General features: G+C 46.9%; 1 long non-coding RNA gene across 2 annotated transcripts; it reads right to left on the reverse strand.

Annotated features, from left to right (window-relative positions):
* Nucleotides 1-222: 222 nt before the first annotated feature.
* Nucleotides 223-22032, reverse strand: LOC103348505 (uncharacterized). Of its 2 annotated transcripts, none has more exons than XR_011384066.1 (4): nt 21896-22032; nt 2315-2540; nt 775-983; nt 223-590 (listed from the first exon to the last, which is right to left on the reverse strand). It is a non-coding gene; the product is annotated as an uncharacterized lncRNA (long non-coding RNA). The 2 variants fall into 2 exon arrangements; XR_007920032.2 differs by having other exon boundaries at nt 775-1009; nt 21896-22030.
* Nucleotides 22033-22391: the final 359 nt, after the last annotated feature.

The raw sequence follows: 22391 nt of genomic DNA on the forward strand, positions 1-22391 counted from the left end.
CCTAATGGTCTTATAAGAATAGAGACCAGAGGGTACCTGCATACACTGAGGACTCCTTCCCTCACCACGTGACACCTCTCTGGCCTCTGGATGCTGCCAGAAAGAGGGCCATTGCCAGACACAGCTCCAGAACCAGAAACCAAAATAAACCTCTTTTCTTTCAGATTTATCCAATCTGTAGTATGGGATTATTGGCAACAGAAAACAGATTAAGACACATAGTGTGGGCACTCCATATGCATTTGTTTGATGAGTTTGTTTGTCATCTGTTATTGCAAAATTAGTTACCCAAAGCTCAGCAGCTTAAACCCCAAACATTTCTTCCCTCATGTGGTTTCTGAGGACCACGAATCTGGAGGCGGCTTCGGTAGGTGGTTCAGGCTCAGGGTCCCCCACCAGGCTGCAGCTGCTGCTTGCCCTGTGACCATCTCAAGGCCTCAAGGCTCTGCGAGGATGCGGATCCACTCCAAGTTCACTCACAGGGCTGTGGGCACACCTGGCTTCCTTGCTGGCTGTGGGCTGGAAGCTGAGTCCCCAGCCACGTGCTTCTCTCCACAGGGCTGGCTCATGCCATGGCAGCTGACTTTCCCCTAAAGTGATGAGAGAGAGAGAGAGAGAGAGAGAGAGAGAGAGAGAGAGAGAGAGAGAAACCTGGAAGTCACAACCTTCTCATTCCCTAATCACAACAACGTGATAGCTATGCGTGGTAGACAGAATAACGCTCTCCCCACGAGATGTCAGTGTCCCAAACCCCAGAACCCATGCGTAGGTTACCTTACATGGCCAAAGAGATTTGCTGGTGTGAGTAAGGATCTTGAGACAGGGAAGGGTGTCCTAGGTCACACACATGGAACCAGAGTGACCGCAAGGATCCTCAGAAGGAAGAGCAGGAGAGCTGGAGCGTCAGTGATGAGAAGGATGCTGTGGTGGTGGGGATGGAGGGTGGAGTGATGCCCGCTGAGGAGGGAGGAAGGGGCCACACACTGAGGATCGCGGCAGCCTCTACAAACTGGAAAGAAAAGGAAACAGATTCTTCTCTGAAGCTTTCAGAAAGAACTCAGCCCTGCTGACGCCTTGATCTTAAGGTCCATTTAGATTTCTGACCCTTGGAACTACAGAATAGGAAGTGTGTGTTATTTTAAAGCACTAAGTTGGTGGTAATTTGTTTTAGCAGCAATAGAAAATGAATACACCATCACTTCTTTTATTTTATTTTTATTTTTTATTTATTTTTTTTTTATTTTTTGACAGGCAGAGTGGACAGTGAGAGAGAGAGAGACAGAGAGAAAGGTCTTCCTTTGCCGTTGGTTCACCCTCCAATGGCCGGCGCGCTGCGGCCGGCGCACCGCGCTGATCCGATGGCAGGAGCCAGGAGCCAGGTGCTTTTCCTGGTCTCCCATGGGGTGCAGGGCCCAAGCACCTGGGCCATCCTCCACTGCACTCCCTGGCCACAGCAGAGAGCTGGCCTGGAAGAGGGGCAACCGGGACAGAATCCGGCGCCCCAACCGGGACTAGAACCCGCTGTGCTGGCGCCGCAAGGCGGAGGATTAGCCTAGTGAGCCGCGGCGCCGGCCATCACTTCTTTTTTGTTTTTTAAAGACTAATTTTTATTTATTTGAAAGACAGAGTTACAGAGAGAGGTCTTCCATCTGCTGGTTCACTCCTCAAATGGCTGCAATGGCTGGAGCTGCGCCGACCCGAAGCCAGGAGCCAGGAGCCAGGAGCTTCTTCTGGGTCTCCCACGTGGGTGCAGGGGCCCAAGGACTTGGGCCATCTTTTACTGCTTTCCCAGGCCATAGTAGAGAGCTGGATTGGAAGAGGAGCAGCCGGGACTATAACCAGTGCCCATATGGGATGCCGGTGCTTCAGGCCAGGGCTTTAACCCTTTGCGCCACAGCACCGGCCTCACACCATCACTTCTGTTACATTGTGTTAGTCAGAGGTGAGTCAGGAGCATTTGGTGCCGAGGTAAGTCACTGCTTGGGATACCCACCTCCCATTCAGAGTGCCTGTGATTAAATCCTGGCTCCACTCTCCATTCTAGGTTCCTTCTAATTCACACCCTGACAGGTAGCAGGTATACTCTGCTAGAATACTTGGGTCCCTGCCACCCACATGAAAGACAAGATTGAGTGGCTCCTGGCCCATCCCTGGCTATCTCTTCACCTTTTATTATATATTTTTAAAGATTTATGTCTTTATTTTGAAATAATTACAGAGAGAGAGAGGGAGACACAGAGAGAGATCTTCCATCCGTTGGTTCACTCCCCAGACGGCCACATGGCCAGCGCTTGGCCAGGCTGAAGCCAGTTACCAGAAGCTTCTTCCGGGTCTTCCATGTAGGTGACAGAGGCCCAGGTCCTAGAGCCATCATCTGCTGCTTTCCCAGGTGCACTAGCAGGGAGCCAGCTCAGAGGTGGAGTAGCTGATACATGAACTGGTGCCTGTATGGATGCTGGCATCACTGGCAGTAGGTTTACCTGCTACACCACAATGCCAGCACCTCCTTCTTTTAAATAAATAAATCAGTCTGAGATAACCTGTGAAAATACAATAGAATATTAGAAAAGAAAAGACATGAGTCATGAGGTCTAGCTGCATTCACAGGGTGTAAATAGCAAGACATAAAACTATTAGGGGCCGTTGTAAAACCTATTTGTCACATGGAATGAATGATTATTAACCCTACTTTACAAGTAGGTAAACTGAGTCTCGGAGGAGTGAAATAACTCGCCTGAAGTCATATAGCTAACAATGATGGAGTCGGTTCTAACTGAGGTGGAATACAATCCATGCTCCTTGAAAATAGCCATGAGGACCTGCCTGATCTGGGCCCTGCCTTCCTCCCAAATCTTAAACACCCCAAGGTTATTACACCTCAGAGCCTCTGCGCCTGCTGTTTCCTCTCTAAAACTGCAGTTCACCTGGCTGACTCCTTGACAACCTTCAGTTCTGTTTCAAATGCAAGTCTTCCATGACCACTGCTCATAGCATCATAATTTATATTGGTTCACTCCATTTTCGTTTATCCCATTTCTCACTTGTTTACTATCAAATGTCTGCTCCAACTTCTGCCACCCTTATGAGAATGGAAGATTTGCCTGCTTTATTCACTGCTTTTGCCCCAGAACTGGCACACAGTTGGTACTCATTTGCCAAATGAATGAATGAATGGTCAGGGAGGTAAAACAGTTTGAAACATCTGTTCAAGTCATTTCTCTGACCATCTTGAAATAACAGGTCTTACCTGACAGCGCTTATGGGGATTAAAGGACATACACAAAAGAAGTGACAAGACCAGAAGTCATAGGAAGTATTTTTAAAGAAATGAGGGTTTTGATTCTGCCATCACCACCAAATAGGACCCGGGGGCATTCACAGGGCTCTGAGAGCCCTTTGTCTCTGCCAAGGGAGAAACACTGGCGGGAGGGGTGGGCCATCCACCAGCACAGCTCTGTGGGTAATAACTGAGCGTTTTCTTCCTGGGCTGGTTCTTCTGGTCCCCTTGCCTCACCCATGGGCAAAACCCATCTTTATGTAGCCAGGCACTGCAGCTCTCTGAAGACCCTCGCAGACCAACCGTGAGTTTAATGAGGATATGTCATTTAGGGAGGGTTCTACTTAATGAGGGAAGCTGAGTTCCTACTTGGACAAGGAACCTCTTTTTTTTTTTTTCAATCTCTTTCTCTCTCTCTCTCTCGGTGGTGGTGGGGACAGAGACTTGGTTATAAAGGACTGAATTAGTCATCTCTGTTCACAGCTCACCCTTATAACTGGTTTAAGTTATAAGGCTTCTCTCTTGTTTCATTAATTCACTCATTTATTTATTTATATTTTCCTGATCCCTCCCTTTCATTTCTGTCTTCCCCCACTGTTTTAAGATTTATTTTATTATTTATATGAAAGTCAGAGTTACACAGAGAGAGAAGGAGAGGCAGAGAGAGAGGTCTTTCATCCGCTGGTTCACTCCCCAATTGGCCACAATGGCTGGAGCTGTACCGATACAAAACCAGGAGCCAGGAGCTTCTTCCGGGTCTCCTATGTGGGTGCAGAGGCCCAAGGACTTGGGCCATCTTTTGCTGCTTTCCCAGGCCATAGCAGAGAGCTGGATCAGAAGTGGAGCAGCCGGGACTTGAACCAGCGCCCACATGGGATGCTGGCGCTGCAGGCGGCAACCCCCCCACCCCGCTTCATTAACATCTTTGGTTTGTATATAGCTTTGTCAAGTATGTCATGTTTCATGTGAACGTGATTGTAATTTTCAATAGGTGTCTTTCCAGAGATCAGAGTCTATTTCTTAGTGAGATAGTCAGCCCCCAAGGTGGGCCCCAGTGGATCACCTGGTATTCACATCTTTGGGTATTCCCCTCTCTTATGGACTGGATGTTTGGGTTCCTGCAAAATCCGTGTACTGAGGTCCTAACCCCTATTACGATAGTGTTTGGAGGTAGGGCCTTTTGGAGGTAATTAGGTTACAAAAGGTCATGAGGCTAGAGCCCTCATGATGGGGTTAGTGCCCTTTTTTTTTTTTTTTTAAGATTTATTTATTTATTTGAAAGGCAGAGTTACAGAGAGAGGGAGAGACAGAGATCTTCTAACCACTGGTTCAGTCCCTAAATGACCACAAAAGTCAGGGCTGGACCAGGCTGAAGTCAGAAGTCAGGATAGGTGGGATCTGCTACTTTCCCAGGCACATTAGCAGGAAGCTGGATCAGAAGCAGAGCAACTAGGACTTGAATCAGCCCTCTGATACAAGATGCCAGTGTCACAAACCAAGGCTTAATCCACTGCACTACAGTGCTGACCCCTAAGCCATTAAGTTTTGAGATCATGTTACGAGCAATGGATGACCAAGACAATTATGTTTTTTATTCAGCTACATGATTTGTAGATCTAAATTTCTTTTTTTTTCTTTTTTCTTTTTTCTTTCTTTTTTTTTTTTTTTGGACAGGCTGAATGGACAGTGAGAGAGAGAGAGAGAAAGGTCTTCCTTTGCTGTTGGTTCACCCTCCAGTGGCCGCCGTGGCCAGCGCGCTGCGGCCGGCACAACACGCTGATCCGATGGCAGGAGCCAGGTGCTTCTCCTGGTCTCCCATGGGGTGCAGGGCCCAAGGACCTGGGCCATCCTCCGCTGCACTTCCTGGCCACAGCAGAGAGCTGGCCTGGAAGAGGGGCAACCGGGACAGAATCCGGCGCCCCGACCGGGACTAGAACCCGGTGTGCCGGCGCCGCTAGGCGGAGGATTAGCCTAGTGAGCCGCGGCGCTGGCCTGTAGATCTAAATTTCTATATGTTTTTCAAGTTCAAGAATCAGCAATATTAGCCGCGGCGGCCATTGCAGGGTGAACCAATGGCAAAGGAAGACCTTTCTCTCTGTCTCTCTCTCTCACTGTCCACTCTGCCTGTCCAAAAAAAAAAAAAAAAAAAAAGAATCAGCAATATTTCACCGTAAAGATCTGGTGAATACTTGTAGGTCATACGGTCTCTGTGGTAATACTCAGTTCTACTCTTGTAGCCAAAGCAGCCATAGGCAATATGAGGGGTCCTCAAAATGTTCATGGAAAATGCATATTATGAAAAGCTATGTGTGGATTTCAAAAAACTTTTTGCACCAAAATAAACATATTTTAATTCTATTCTCCCATGAACTTTTTAAAGTACCCTCATACATACATGAATGAATGGTACTATGTTCTAATAAAATTTTGTGGACACTGAAATTTGAATATCATATAATTTTCCTGTGTCACAAACATTCTTTAGATTTTTCCCCAACCATTTAAAATTGTAAAATCATTCTTAGATTGTGAGCTGCAGTTGTACAAAAATAGGCAATGGATCAAATTTGGCCCACAGACCTTAGTTAGTTGACCTCTGGTGTGGTTCATTGTTTTGAATAGCTGCATAATTATTCAGTCCTGTGCTTTCATCATATTTTACTTGTCTGTTCTCCCAGCGAAGGACATTCAGTTTATCTCCTACTCTAGGCTACCACAAACAACAGCTAAAGTGAGCATTCTTGCTGTGTGGGAAGGTTCCTGGGATATTTTCCAGGAATGGAAATTGCTGGGCTCATGCTCTTGGCCGTGCTCACCAGTGCGTCGTGAGAGCTCCCATTCCCCGACTCCCTACCACCAACACTTGGTGTCATCCAGCTTCTCAGGTTTTGCCAATCTGCAGATTGAATTCTCCTCTTGGTTTTGATTTGAATTTCTTTGGAACCTAATGAGTTCAAGCATTTTCTAGACACTAATATACACCTTTAAATTGTCTGTTGGTTGGGCTGATGCTGTGGTGCAGTGGGTTAAAGTTCTGGCCTGAAGCACTGGCATTCCATATGGGTGCTGGTTCTAGTCCCAGCTGCTCCTCTTCTGATCCAGCTCTCTGCTATGGCTTGGGAAGCAGTAGAAGATGGCCCAAGTCCTTGGGTTCCTAATGTGGGGAGCAACTGGGAGCAACTCGGACTAGACTAAGTTACTGGAATTAAGACTTATTCTATGCATCTGCTTTCCCACAATATGGCGCTGAGAAGGGAGTAACAGCTTCTACACAGCTGCCTCCAGTTCAACCAATAAACTGTAGGACCTGCTCCTGATTGGAGGAGAGCAGCGTACTCGGCGTGTGGGTAGCAGAGTTGGGATTGGTGGAAGAGGACTATAAAGGAGGAGAGAGACAACATGCACCGGGAACATCTAGAAGGAACACCTGTGTAGCCCCGGAGAGAGCCGGCCGGCGGTGTGCCGCTCCCCCGCGGAAGTGGGGAAAGTGGCTAGGGGGAACCGCCCTTCCACAGAGGTGGAAGGGACGGTAGCCAACCCGGGAAGAACCAGCAGCAAACCCGGGGAGGGCCGAGCAGACAAAAGAACAGCGCAGGGTCCTGTGTCGTTCCTCTGCGAAGAGGGGGAGCGACATAATGGTGCCGTGACTCGGATATGAAGCCTAGGCAGGGTTTAGTGTCGTTCCTCCATGAAGAGGGGGAGCGACACCTAAACCTACAGGGGAGACCCAGAAGAAGTTCCTGGCTCCTGGCTTCGGATTGGCACAGTTCCAGCTGTTGCAGCCATCTGGGGAGTGAACCAGCGGATGGAAGACCTCTCTCTCTCTCTCTCTCTCTCTCTACCTCTGCAATTCTGTCTTTCAAATAAACAAAATAAATCTTAAAAAAAATTGTTGGTGTTCTTCACCCATTCTTTTTTTTTTTTTTTAAGATTTATTTATTTATTTGAAAGTCAGAGTTACACAGAGAGAGGAGAGGCAGAGGGAGAGAGAGAGGTCTTCCATCCGAAGGTTCACTCCCCAGTTGGCCACAACAGCCAGAGCTGCGCTGATCTGAAGCCAGGACCCAGGAGCTTCTTCCGGATCTCTAACATGGGTGCAGGGGCTCAAGGACTTGGGCCATCTTCTATTGCTTTCCCAGGCCATAGCAGAGAACTGGATCAGAAGAGGAGCAGCCAGGACTAGAACCGGCGCCCATATGGGATGCCAGCGCTTTAGGCCAGGGCGTTAACCTGCTGCACCACAGCCCCAGCCCCTCACCCATTCTTCTAATGAATGTTTATGACTTTCTTACTGGGACGTCCCCCCTTTAGGCCCCAGTTCCTCCATATGTCCCACCACTGACCTCTCCTGGGATGCCATCCCAGTTTCTGTATCAGTAAAGTTTTAATTCCTTTTTTACTTATTTTTACTTTTTTCATTTTATGTCAAAGGCAGAGAGACAGAGACAGATTCAGAGAGATCTTCCATCTGCTGGTTCACTACCCAAATGCTTCCAATAGCCAGAGCTGGGCCATGCTGAAGTCAGGAGCCCAGAACTCCATCTGGGTTGCCCAAGTGGGTGGCAGGGATCCAAGTACTCAAGCCATCACCTTGATGTCCTCAGAGGGTGTACATTAGCTGGAGTGGAGCTGGGACTTGAACCCAGGCATTCTGAAATGAGCTACAAGCATCACAAGCTGCATCTCTCTCTCTCTCTCTCTTTTTTTTTAAAGATTTATTTATTTGAAAGGCAGTTACAGAGAGGCAGAGGCAGAGGCAGAGACAGAGGCAGAGAGAGAGAGGTCTTCCATCCACTGGTTTACTCACCAGATGGCTGCAATGGCTGGAGCTGTGCCAATCTGAAGCCCGGAGCCAGGAGCTTCTTCCAGGTCTCCCATGTGGGTTCAGGGGCCCAAGCACTTGGGCCATCTTCTAGTGCCAAGCTGCATCTTAACTGCTGAGCCAAACACCCATCCCTAAAGCTATGTTTTAAATAATGATAATAGTCCAGATTTGTCCTGGGGTTGGGTTTCTGTAGGTGTTATCTCATATTTAAAGTTCTGGTTTTAGTTGGTGATTTTATCAGAAGCTTCAGAGTTTGGGCAGGTTAAGCACCTGCCCAGGGCCACCCACAGAGATCATAGAATTGAAGCACAAGAAGATGCCAAAGCTGAGTCCCAGGAAGAAGAGCGTGGAGTGAAAATGAGAACAAGAAGACAGCACTTCTGGGTCAGGTTGAAAAAGCTGTTCCTAAATGATTGGGCCAGGTATTGGGAGGGCAGTGCCATATCTTTCTAGCCAGAGGAAGCAGAGCTTGTCCTAAACTTTTGTCAAGGGAAAGTTGACAACATCCTTAAACAGCTGCATGCTCTTGGCTCTACAGATTCCCTAGGGATTTGTCCTGGAGTGGTAATGTGTCAGAGACAAGGTGAAAAGTACTTCTTGGGCACAGGGTTGGGGATCATACCTAAAGATCATACTTCAGGAAATGTGATACCATATATGCCACCTTAAGAAACAGGTTCTGGGGGAGGGCATTTGGTTCATGGTTAAGATGCCTGCGTCCCACATCAGAGTGCCTGGGTTCAAGTCCCAGCTCTGGCTTCTGACTCCAGATGTCTACCAAGGCAGACCATGGGAGGCAACAGTGATGGCCCAAGTGATTGTGTCCCTGCCATCGATGTGGGAGACCTGGATTGAGTGTCTGACTCCCAGCTTTGGCCACGACTATTGCGGGCAATGGTGAGTGAATCAGCCAAGTGGGAGTTCTCTGCCTAACAAATAATTACATTAATTTTTTTAAATAAGGAAATTGTATAGAACAAAAATTTATTTTTTAAAAAATTCTTTTAAAAATGCATTTACTTATATTGTGTTTATTTGAAAGGTAGAGAGATGGACAGAGATCTCCCATGCACTGGTTCACTCCCCAAATACCTGCAACAACCAGTGCTGGGCCAGACCTAAGCCAGTAGACACGAACTCAATCTGGATCTTACGTGAATGGCAGGGACCCAAGTGCTTGAGCCACCTGCTGCCTTCTAGGGTGCGCATTAGTAGGAAACTAGATCTGAGAGTAGAGCTGAACTCAGACACTCCAATATAGGATGTCCCACGCAGCACTGGAACTGCTACACCGCACACCCACCCCAGAAAGATATTTGTAATTCTCTGAAGATGGAGGAGAGGGGCCAGAATTGTGGTGCAGCAGAGCTGCTTGTGAAGCTGGCAGCCCATATGGGTGCCAGTTTGAGTCCCGGCTGCTCCACTTCCAATCCAGCTCCCTGCTGGTGGCCTGGGAAAGCAGTGGAAGATGGCCCAAGTGTTGGTCCCCTTCCACCCACGTGGGAGACCTGGATGAAGCTCCTGGCTCCTGGCTTCAGCCTGGCCTTGCTATGGCCATTGCAGCCATTTGAGGAGTGAATCAACAGATGGAAGATCTCTCTCTCTCTCTGCCTCTCTCTCTGTAATTCTGACTCTACAATAAATAAGTAAATCTTGAGAAAAAAAAGATGGGAGAGAGATCCATGTTATGAAATAGTAGACATGGAACAATCTCATTTTTGTAAAGAAGAAGTAAATATTCAGTAATATATTGAGTGCTCACTGTGGGCCATGAACTGTTTCTAGTGCTTTATGGCATTTAACTCTCATGAGGAGGTATTGTCATTCCCATTTTACATGTAAAGAAACTGAGGTCAGAGGGATGAAATGAGCCATCCAAAGTAAATAAAGGGATCAAAATTTGAACACAGACCACTGGCTCTAGAACTCACTCTCTTAACCACCACTCCAGAATATCCCCCATGGCTACCTGTATTTACCCTGAGGAATGAGACTAAGGGTGATCCTTATTTCTTTATATTACCTGGTATTTCTACAGTTCACTTATTTGTTATCTTTAAATGTTTATTTATTTGAAATGCAGAGAGACAGAGGTATCTTCTACCCACTGATTGATTTCCCAAATCCCCACATCAGTCAGGGCAGGGCCAACCAAAGCTAGGAGCCTAGGGCTCCATCTGGGTCTCCCCTATGGGTGGCAGGGGCTCAAATACTTGAGCCATCACCTGCTGTCTCCCAGAGTGTATATATATGTGAGCAGGAAGCTGGATCAGAAGCAGAGCCAAGACTTGAACTCAGGTATTCTAATGTGAGATGTGGGTGTCTTCCATGCCATAATATCCACCCTTCACTTATTTTTTATTTTTTTATTTGATATTTTTAAAGATTTATTTTATTTATTTGAAAGAGTTATACAGAGAGAGAAGGAGAGGCAGAAAGAGAGAGAGAGAGAGGTCTTCCATCCACTCCCAATTGGCTGCAACAGCTGGAGCTTCAGCGATCCAAAGCCAGGAGCCAGGAGCTTCTTCCAGGTCTCCCATGTGGCTTTGGGGCCCAAGGACTCAATCCATCTTCCACTGCTTTCTCAGGCCATAGCAGAGAGCTGGATAGGAAGTGGAGCAGCCAGGACTCGATCCGGCGCCCATTTGGGATGCCTGCTCTATATGCAGCTGCCTAATCCGCTACGCCACAGCGCCAGCCCCCGGCTGTTCCATTTCTGATCCAGCTCTCTGCAATGGCCTGAGAAAGCAGTGAAAGATGGCCCAAGTCCTTGGGCCCCTGCTCCAACGTGGGAGACCCGGAAGAAGCTCCTTGCTCCTGGCTTCAGATCAGTGCAGCTCCTGCTGTTGAGGCCATCTGGGGAGTGAACCAGCAGATGAAAGACCTCTCTCTCTGCCTCTGCCTCTGCCTCTCTGTAACTCTGACTTTCAAGTAAACAACTAAAATCTTTAAAAATAAATAAAATATGCAGTTCAGCAGGTCTTAGTGTATTCACAGAGTTGTGTGACCATCACCACAGTCAACACTAGAACACCTTCATTGTCCCGCAAAGAAACCCTAAACTCTACAGCTATCAATCCCCAGTCTCTTCAGCCCTCAGCCCGAGGCATCTACTTGTCAACTTTCTATTTCTATAATCGTATAATATACATGAGATCATACAATCTGCCATCTTTTGAGTGGCTTCTTTTTTGTAGTATGTGTTCAAATGTTCATCCACTTTGTAGCATATATAAACATTTTGTTCTTTTTACAGTTGAATAATCTTCCATTGTTTGGATGTTTACATCTTGTTTATCCACTCATCAGTTGATGGACATCTGTGATTTGCTTCTACTTTTTGGCTGTTATGAATAGTAGTGCTGAGAATGTTCACGTGTGAATTTTTGTGCAGATGTGTACTTTCATTTCTTTTGGTTATATAATTAGGAGTGGATTTGCTGGGTCAAGTAGTAATTATATTTAACATTTTAAGGCAACACCTGGTTTTATACATTCCATGAGCTCAAAGTGGTTTTTACATTTTTAAATGCTTGGGGAAAAGAATCAAAAGAAGAGTAACATTGAGCAGCATGTGATAATTATATAGAATTCAAGTTTCAGGGTACACAGTTTCACTGGACAGCTGCATTCATTCTTCTTTTTAAAAATATCTATTTATGGGCTGGCGCTGTGGCGTAGCAGGTAAAGGCTACCGCTTGCAGTGCCAGCATCCCATATGGGCGCCCATTCGAGTTCCGGCTGCTCCTCTCTGATCCAGCTCTCTGCTGTGGCCTAGGAAAGCAGTAGAAGATGGCCCAAGTGCTTGGGCCCCTGCACCCACATGGGAGACCTGAAAGAAGCTCCTGGGTCCTGGTTTTGGATCAGCACAGCTCTAGTAGTTCACTCTAGGGAGTGAATCAGCGGATGGAAGACCTCTCTCTCCCTCTGCTTCCTTAACTCTTTCAAATAAATAAATAAATAAATATCTATTTAGTTATTTTCATCTACTTTAAAGGCAGAGCAATTGAGAGAAAGAGAGAAAAATCTTCCATCACTGACTCACTTCCCAAATGGCCGAAACAGCTGGTGCTGGGGCAGGCTGAAGCCAGGAGCCAGGAACTCCATCCAGATCTCTTACATGAGTTGTAGGGACCCAAGCACTTGAGCCATCATCTGCTGCCTCCCAGGGTATACACTAGCAGGAAGCTGGGTTAGAAGCAGAGGTGGGACTTGATCCCAGGCACTGTGATATGGGATGTGGGTATTCCAAGTGACCACTTAACCCACTATGCCACATGGCCCACCCCTATTTCTTTTTTTTTTTTTCAAAGATTTATTTATTTATAAGGCAGAGTTAGGGAGAGACAGAGATGGGGGTGGGGGGGAGAGATCTTCCATCCACTGGTTCACTCCCAGATGGTTGCAATGGCTGGAGCTGGGCCAGTCCAAAGCCAGGAGCTTCATCCAGGTTTCTTAAGTGGGTGCAAGTGCCTATGCACTTAGACCATCAGCTGCTTTCCCAGGTGCATTAGCAGGGAGCTAGATTGGAAGTGGAGCAGCCAGGACTCCAGCTGGCAACCATATGGGATGCTGGAGTTTCAGGCGGCTAAACCTGCTACTCCACAGTACTGCCCTCCCCAGTCCTTTTTATTTTGTTGGCTGCTTTTGCACTACAGTGGCAGATTTGAATAATTATGACTGAGACCATACTGCCTCAAAGTCTAAAGTATTTGCTATCTGGAGTTTTGTAGAAAAGATTTACTGACACGTGAATATATGTGTTGGGGTCATAATTTTTAAAAGATTTTATGTATTTATTTGAGAGGTAGAGTTACAGATAGAGAGAGAGAAAGATATGTAGAGAGAGGTCTTCCGTCCTCTGGTTCCCTCTCCAAATGGCTGCAATGGCCAGAGATGAGCTGATCTGAAACCAGGAGCCAGGAGCTTCTTCTGGATCTCCCATGCGGGTGCAGGTCCCAAACACTTGAGCCATCCTCTACTGCTTTCCCGGGCCATAGCAGAGAGCTGGATCGGAAGAGAAGCAGCCGAGACTAGAGCCGGCGCCCATATGGGATATCAGTGCTGCACCACCGTGCTGGCCCCAGTGTCATAATTTTGAATTTTTGCTTGTTAGCTCGTAGTGGTAGTTTGGGCACGCACTGCCTCCGGCTTGGATGGTTATAAGACTCTGGTCACGGGCCTTTGTCTACCAGGTCATCGCCTGCTAGCACAAGGCAATGAGGAGTGGTCCCGTTTTCTGGACTGAGAGTCTGGACTTCTGAGGCTCTGCAACAGGGAGGGAAGTAAAGGCTTATCTTTCCTCTACCCCTGGGCAGCTTCCTCCCCGCCGTTAAGAAGACCCAGCTGTTAATAATTCATGACTGGCATCTTGTCAGAGCACTTTGATCATCATTAATTAGTCAGAGCCTAGTGGCTGTCGCCCAAAAGGAAAAAAAAAACCCGAAGTGGCTTTAATGTCTCTGCCCCTAAAACTGGAGGCTTCCATCTGCTCACCAAAATTTTGGCCTGCAGATTCTTCCTCTCTGCCCAAAGGGCTAGAACCGAAAGCTTTGGCCCCAAAGTTATGCTTCCTGAAGGAAGAAGCCAGTCTCCATGTTTGCAACCCCAGCCTGACAGGTCATCGTCCTCATCTGCAAGGTCCAAGCAGGGATGCCTGTCTCGGGGGTGGTTGTGAGGGCTCTGGTCTGGTCATGAGTTTATAATGTGTTCTGAAAGGAAGCCTCGTGTGCTGCTTGTGGGGATCTAACATGGTGCAGCCACCTTGGAAAGCAGCCTGGTAGTTCCCCAGGTAGATCAGTGTAGAGTTTCCATATGATCCAGCAATCCCACTCGCAGGTCTTCCTCGACATATACCCCAGAGGAATAAGAAGCTGTGTCCAAACACTTGTCCGCAAGTGTTCATAGCAGTATTACTCCTAACCAGCAAAAAGTAGAAACAACCCACATGTCCATCAGCTGATGAATACACACATACAATATGGATGTCTATACAAAGGAATATTACTGGGCCTTCAAAAGTGATGCAGTACTGACATGAGCTACAAAAAGACCTAGAAAACATTACTAAGTAAAAGAAGCCAGACACAAAAAACCACATGATATGAGTCTGTTGATATGAAATGTCCAGAACAGACAAATCCATGGAGATGGAAAATAGATTAGTGCTCAGGCCAGAGGGAATGGAGAGTGACTGTAAATGGGCACAGGGTTTCTTTCTGGGGTGATGGGAATGTTCTAAAATTGGTTGTGGTGATGGTTACACAGCTCTGTGAGAATATTAAAAATCACTGATTTAGGGGCTGGCATTGTTGTGTAGCAGGTTAAGTCGCCACTGGAGACCCCAGCATTCCATAGGGGCTCCGGTTTGTGTCCAGGCTGCTCCACTTCCAGTCCAGCTCCCTGCTAATGTGTCTGGGGAAGCAGAGGAAAATGGCCCAAGCAGTTGGGTCCCTGCACCCACATGAAAGGCTCAGATGCAGCTCCTAGCTCCTGGCTTTGGCCTGGCCCAGCCTTGGCCATTGCAGCCATTTGGGGAGTAAACCAGCAGATGGAAGATCTCTTTCTCTCTGTCTCTCCCTCCCTCTCTCTCTCTCTCTCTCTCTCTAACTCTGCCTTTCAAATAAATAAATCATAAAAATAAAAACAAACATTGGCCGGTGCTGCGGCTCAATAGGCTAATCCTCCGCCTGTGGCGCCGGCACACCGGGTTCTAGTCCCGGTCGGGGCGCCGGATTCTGTCCTGGTTGCCCCTCTTCCAGGCCAGCTCTCTGCTGTGGCCAGGGAGTGCAGTGGAGGATGGCCCAAGTGCTTGGGCCCTGCACCCCATGGAGACCAGGAGAAGCACCTGGCTCCTGCCTTCAGATCAGCGTGGTACTCCAGCCACAGCGCGCCGGCCGCGGCGGCCATTGGAGGGTGAACCAACAACAAAGGAAGACCTTTCTCTCTGTCTCTCTCTCTCTCACTGCCCACTCTGCCTGTCAAAAGAAAAAAAAAACACACAAACATTAATTTGCATGCTAAAATGAATAATTTTATGTATGTAAATTATATCTCAATAAGGCTGTTGTGGAGGAAGGCATTTGGCACAGTGGTTAAGAGGTTGCTTGGGATGTCAGGGAGCCTGGGTTTGGCTGGCTGCACTCCCAGTTGCAGCTTCCTGCTGATGCATACCCAGAAGAAGCAGTTAAAGCTCAGATATTTGGATCCCTGCAACCTATGTGAGGGCCCTGAACTGAACTCCAAGCTCGTGCCTTCCACCTGACCCAGCCCTGGCTTCTGGGAGGTGAACCAGTAGCTAAGAACTCGCTCTCTTGCTCTCTCTCCCTCCCTCCCTTGTCTCTGTACTTGTCAAAAGAAATAAAAATTACAAGACCTTAGAAAATTTTTAATAATCAGTTTATTTATTTATTTGAAGGGCAGAGTTATAGAGAGGCAGAGGCAGAGAGAGACTCCTTCCATCTACTTGTTCACTCCCCCAAATGGCCACAACGGCCAGAGCGGAGCCAATCTGAAGCCAAGAGCTAGGAGCTTCTTCCAGGTCTCCCAAGTGGGTGTAGGGGCCCGAGGACTTGGGCCATCTTTCTTTCTTTCTTTCTTTCTTTCTTTCTTTCTTTCTTTCTTTCTTTCTTTCTTTCTTTCTTTCTTTCTTTCTTTTTTTTTTTATTTTATTTTTGACAGGCAGAGTGGACAGTGAGAGAGAGAGAAAGGTCTTCCTTTTTGCCGTTGGTTCACCCTCCAATGGCCGCCGCGGCCTGCGCGCTGCGGCTGGCGCACCGCACTGATCTGATGGCAGGAGCCAGGTGCTTCTCCTGGTCTCCCATGGGGTGCAGGGCCCAAGTACTTGGGCCACGCTCCACTGCACTCCCTGGCCACAGCAGAGAGCTGGCCTGGAAGGGGGGCAAACCGGGACAGAATCCGGTGCCCCGACCGGGACTAGAACCCAGTGTGCCAGCGCCGCAAGGCGGAGGATTAGCCTAGTGAGCCATGGCGCCGGCCAACTTGGGCCATCTTTCATTGCTTTCCCAGCCCTAGCAGAGAGCTGGATTGGAAGTGGAGCAGCCGGGACTCGAACTGGCACCCATATGGGATGCCAGCACTGCAGGCGGCGGCTTTACCTGCTAAACCATAGCCCGGTCCCCAATAAGCAGTTTCTTAAAAGTGCTCTGGAAAAAAAATAATAAAAGTGTTCTGAAAACTGTAAAGTGATGAGCACAGTGATATTCATATGCCTAATGTATGACCATATTCATAATGGATGGAGCTGAGTATTCTAACGAGTTAGTTGAGGATAGTTACTAAGACTTTTGAAATCAGAGACAACCGGCTCTCTTGCTATATGTGACCTTGGACTAGCCATTTAACTCTCTGAGCCTCAGGTTGATCATAATCCCTGTCTATTAAGGATTGTTGTGACAATTAAATGAAACTTATATTCATGCTGAGCCTGGTACTTGACACATGGCAGGTAGGTGCTTAGTAAATGGTGATGAGTATTTCCACATGGGGTTACATGGTCCCTCGCAGTCACCCCAGGGCTGTTCTACCTTCTACAGAATCTCATTTCCCAAGCCTGCCTGATCATAAAAATCACCTGAAACATTTGCCAAAATACAGATTCCAGGGCCCCACTTCATGCCAACTGATCAGAATCTATATTTTTAAAAACTCTCCGGTGAGTCCTATAATCAGGCACTTTTGGGAAACAGGGCTATCCAACCTGTAGTTATTTTGCTTTGCTTTGCTTTGCTTCCCCAGAAACCCTTAAGCTTTCATTGCTGTTTCATGCTGATTTGCCACCCTCTGCCAAAGAGCCCCCTACTTAAGAGCTCATACCCTTAACTTCAATAATAACACACAGCACTTGACAGTTTATAATTTCTTCTTACTTCAACTTAGGTCAAGGAGGGAGAACATTAATAATGACAGCAGTAGTGAACCTACATGAGCTGGCCCTCTACAGGGGTTTCCCAGGCCTCAGGGAGGTTAAATCACTTACCCAAGGCTTTCAGAAAAGTAACTGGCAGAGTCAGAATGAAACTCAGTTTAGTGTGACCTTCAAAGCCAGCCTACTTCATTTACAATTGATATATTAACTATTCAGCGTGCATGTCTTATCTCAGTCCTCCCTAGTAAGAAATAGGGGCTCAGAGACATCAAGGGACATTTCAACGATTACACGGCAGCTCCTAGACAAAGCCAAAGCTGGGACCTACGTTTTTTGTCTCTCCAGTCTGGGGCCTTCTCACTTCATCCCACACAAGTCCTACTCAGTGGCTTTATCAATAAATACCATTTCTTTTTAAAGATTTATTTATTTATTTGAGAGGTAGATTTACAGACAGAGAGGGAGGGACAGAGAGAGAGAGAGAGGTCTTCCATCTGCTGGTTCACTCCCCAGATAGCCACAATGGTCAGAGCTGAGCTGATCCGAAGCCAGGAGACAGGAGCTTCTTCTGGGTCTCCCACACAGGGCAGAGGCCCAAGCACTTGGGCCATCTTCCACTGGTTTTGCAGGCCACAGCAGAGAGCTGGATCAGAAGTGGAGCATCAGGGACTTGAACTGGTGCCCATATGGGATTCTGGGGCCACAGATGAAGGCTTAGCTCACTATACCACAGCGCCGGCCCCAACAAATACCATTTTTTTTTTTAAAAAAGCATTGATTGTTTTTTGGATCAATTTAATACATTGTTTTTACTTCTAGAAAAATTTTTCAATGACAGATAATAGTTGTTAGCATTTATTGAGCATTTTCTTTGTGTCAAGTATTGTTTTAAGTGCTCTATTTGTATTGATCTGGACCCTTGCAATAACAGATCACATGGATCCTATTAACATCAACATCATCATTGCCATTTCACAGGGGAGAAACTGAGGCACTGAGCCATTCAGTAACTTGCCTGAGGTCATGCTTTTAGTAAGTGTTGGGTCCAGGATGCAGATGCAGGCAGTGTAGCTTTGAGGCCTATGCTTTGACCATGTTGAAGTGTTGCCTGCCTCTTTGGAGTCTGACCGATGCAGTGCGCTTTACAGTATGCAAAACAGAATGTAAGTTCCATGCCCAACAGCAGGGCACTGGCCTGATGAATTACGCTTTACATTTTGGACAAGCTACTGAGGCCATTAAATATGATGCTAGCAAAGAGTTTTCAGTGACACACAAAAGTGTCCATTACATTTTAAGTGAAAAGCCCAGGTTCAAAAACAATATTCCTCACTATACAAATCCCATTTATATAAAGCACAAATTAGCCAAAACTAATATCTGTTTTAAAAACCAAGTGGCAGGGGCTGGCGCTGAGGCACAGCAGGTTAACACCCTGGCCTGAAGCGCTAGCATCCCATATGGGCACTGGTTTGAAACCCGGCTGCTCCACTTTCGATCCAGCTCTCTGCTGTGGCCTGGGAAAGCAGTGGAAGATGGCCCAAGTCCTTGGGCCCCTGCACCTGCGTGGGAGACCTGGAAGAAGCTCCTGGCTCTGGCTCCTGGCTCCTGGCTTCAGATCGGTGCAGCTCTGGCAGTTGCAGTCAATTAGGGAGTGAAACAACGGATGGAAGACCTCTCTCTCTCTCTCTCTCTCTCTCTCTCTGCCTCTCCTCTCTGTGTAACTCTTTCAAATAAATAAATAATAAATCTTTAAAAAAATAAGTGGTAGGGCTTGCACTGTGGCATAGTGGGTAAAGCCACTGCCTGCAGTGCTGGCATCCTACATGGGCCCCAGTTTGAGACCTGGCTGCTCCACTTCCAATGCAGCTCTCTGTTATGGCCTGGGAAAGTAGTAGAAGATGGTCCAAATCCTTGGGCCCCTGTACCCGCATGGGAAGACCCGAAGGAAGCTCCTAGCTTCTGTCTTTGGATCGGCGCAGCTCCAGCCATTGTGTCTAATTGGGGAGTGAAACAGCAGATGGAAGATCTCTCTCTCTCTCTCTGCCTCTCCTTTTCTTTCTGTGCAACTCTGCCTTCAAATAAATAAGTAAATCTTAAGAAGAAAAAAAAAAAAAAAAAACAACACCAAATGGCTTGGGGGCGGGGTAGACTTGAGACAGGCAGAAGACACAAGGAGGCTTCTAGGGGTGAACCAACTTCTGTCTCTTACTCGGGGTGTTCATAATTCAGTGTCACTTAGGAACTTGTCACTTTTTCTGTCTGTTGTATATATCAATGAAAAGGCTTAAAAGCATTAGTACTTGGAGCTGGCATCCTTTATGTACACGGGTTTGAGTCTCTACTTCTGATTCAGTTCCCTGCTAATGTGCCTGGGAAAGCAGTGGAAGATGACCCAAATCCTTGGGCCCCTGCAGCCACCTGAGAGACCCAGATGTAGCTCTTAGCTCCTGACTTCGTCCTGGCCCAGCCTCAGCCATTGCAGCCATTTGGGAAGTGAACCAGCAGATGGAATCTCTCTCTCTCTCTCTCTCTCTCTCTCTCTCTCTTCTCCCTCCCTCCCTCCCTATATCTCTCTTTCTCTCTATAACTGCCTTTCAAATAAATGAATACATCTTTTTTTAAAAAAAGTACTTTATGATCCTCATTTAAAAAATATGTATGTATATGTATACATTACATAGAACAAAGAGTGGAGGGGTGGGCATTGTGGTGCAGCACTTTAAGCCTGGTTGGGGCATACATATTCCCTATCTGAGTACCTGGGAGCAAGTCTTACCTCTGCTTTCGATCCAGGTCCCTGCTAACGTGTCTAGGAGGCAACAGATCATGGCCCAAGTGTTTGGCCTCTGCTACCTATGTGGGAAACCAGAATGGAGTTTTTGGCTCCTGGCTTTGGCTTGGCCCAGCCCCAGCAATTGTGGATGTTTAAGGAGTGAACCAGTAGATTCAGTCAACCAGTAGATTCTCATTCTCTCTCTCTCTCTCTCTCTCTCTCGCTGTCTCTCTTTCTACCTCTCTGTCACTCTGCCTTTTTAAATAAATCTTAAAAAAAGAAAAGAATGGAAAAAATCTAAATTGAGGAATATTTTACAAAATAAGTGGCCTTGAGCCAGCATTGTGGCATAGTAGGTTAAGCTGCCGCCTGCAATGCCAGCAATATGGCCATCAATTCAAGTCCCGGCTGCTCCACTTCCAGTCTAGCTCCCTGCTGATGCACCTAGGAAGGCAGAAGTGCTTGGGCCCCGGCACCCAGCTGGGAGACCTGAAAGAAGCTCTGGGCTTCAGCATGGTCCAGCCCTGGATATTGTGGCCATTAGAGGAGTGGCCCAGCAGATGGAAGATCTCTCTAACTCTCCCTTTCTCTCTATAACTATACCTTTCAAATAAATAAAATTTAATAAAAATAAGTGACCTATTTCATAAAAAATGTTTAAAGGTCAAGAATGACAAGGAAAGTGAGTAATGATTTCAGTTTGAAGAAGGCTAAAGAGATATGATAACAAATTCAAAGCAGGATGCAGAATTAGATCCTTGACTGGGAAAAATATATAACACAGCTAACTGATTAATTTAAATAAGGACCATAGATGAGATAATACTATTGCAATGTTAAGCATCCCGAGTTTGCTAATTGAATTGTGGTTGTATATGGAAATGTCTTTGTTCTTAGGAAATGCACACTAGAGTATTTGGGAATTAAGGGGCATAATGTCTCCCATATAATCTCAGATAGTTCAGAAAAATGCATGTAAATACACACACATATGAAATATATAAAGAGAAAAATTATAAAGCAGGTGGTGAACAACTGGTTCCTATGAGTAAAGGGTTTCTGGAAATTTCTTTTTTTTTATCTTTTAAAGATTTATTTTATTTATTTTGAAGGCTGAGTTACAGAGGGAGGGAGAAAGCCTTCCATTTGCTGGTTCACTCCGCAAATGGCTGCAAATGCTGGAGCTGGGCCAGGCCTAAACCAGGAGCCTAAAACTCCATTTGTGTCTCCCATATGGATAGATCATCTTCTGATGCTTTACCAGGCACATTAACAGAGAGCTGGATGGGAAGTGGAGCAGCTGGGACTCGAACCAGCACCCATATGGGTGCAGCTTAACCTACTGTGCCACAATGCCAACCCCTCTGGGAATTTCTTGTATGATTCCTGTAATTTCTCTTTGTTTATATCAAAATCACAAATGATCAAAAAAGGGGAGAAAAACACACAAACTTTCACTCTTTTAGGACTAATACTAAAGACTACAGTTGGAGAAAGACAAATACTAATTTTCCAAATAGCCTTTTAAAAAGTTAAAAAAAAATGATGGTACACTTTACCGAAAGAAAAAATATGGGGCCAAATATGCCAGGTGCCAGGTGATGCTGTGACCCATGAGGGGCATACAAGGCCTCTGACACCAGGTCGCCTGGGTTTGAAGCCAGACCCTGCTATTTACCAGATGTGACCCTCTGGACAAGTTATGTTCTCAGTGCCTCTGTCTCGCCTCTCGTGTGAAACGGGAATAGCATGGAGTGTTCACAGAAGGCCCTAGTGCAAAACGTTAGTGCCAGTGTTGGCAGACTGAGGCTTGTAAATACCAGCCATTATCATATCTGGTGGGTGGGATTGTGGGTTACACAGTCTATGTATTTTTCAAATTCCATAAAGTGAATACACAGTACTGTTGTAATCAGACTACAAAGCATCAAATAAAGATGTCATTAAGATACTTTTAGAGGATGAGGGGAAACTCCTTTCCAGCGGCTCAGCTTTTCCCTCTGGGGCCTCCTCAAGTCCTCCCTCTTCTCACCGGCTCCCACTCCCCCCACCTCCTCCAGCCCCCTCCCCTCAGCCCACCAGACTGCATTCCTGACTTCTTTTCCCAAAGAACTGTAATTAAGCTCTTACTCTGTAATTGCCATTTCATGGTTCCTGGCTGAAATCATGCTCCGGCCTGGCCTGTTTTCCTTCTCAGTCTTGGGAAGCAGAGACAGATTCGGCGGAGCCCGCATGCGCCCTGGGATGGAAATGTGATGCCGTCTCTGTTGAATGTTTGCCTGTCTTCCAGGCGGGGCTGTGTGTGCTCAGCCTCTTCTGCACATTACCTGTTGGATCCTCGCAACAGCCCTGTGGGGAAACTGAAGCCCAGGGGGAGAGAGCAGCTCACCCAAAGGCCTCACAGGCAGTTGCTGGAGCTGGGATTTGAATCCTGCTTGATCTGGCCTCAAAGCTGGAAGATGGCACTCCTGTTTCCTCAGCTGACAAGGGTATTCTGAACTCCCCAAACCCAGGCACCCCCGCTCTAGTGGTAGTGTGACAGCAAAACTAGCCACCCTCACCCCTCCCTGTGTCCTCACTCTTTAGTTGGCAGCTCTTCCTGTCTCAGAGACGGAATCTATTGCCC

The sequence above is a fragment of the Oryctolagus cuniculus genome, chromosome 18 (genome assembly GCF_964237555.1).
Source record: "Oryctolagus cuniculus chromosome 18, mOryCun1.1, whole genome shotgun sequence".
Lineage (NCBI taxonomy): Eukaryota > Metazoa > Chordata > Mammalia > Lagomorpha > Leporidae > Oryctolagus > Oryctolagus cuniculus.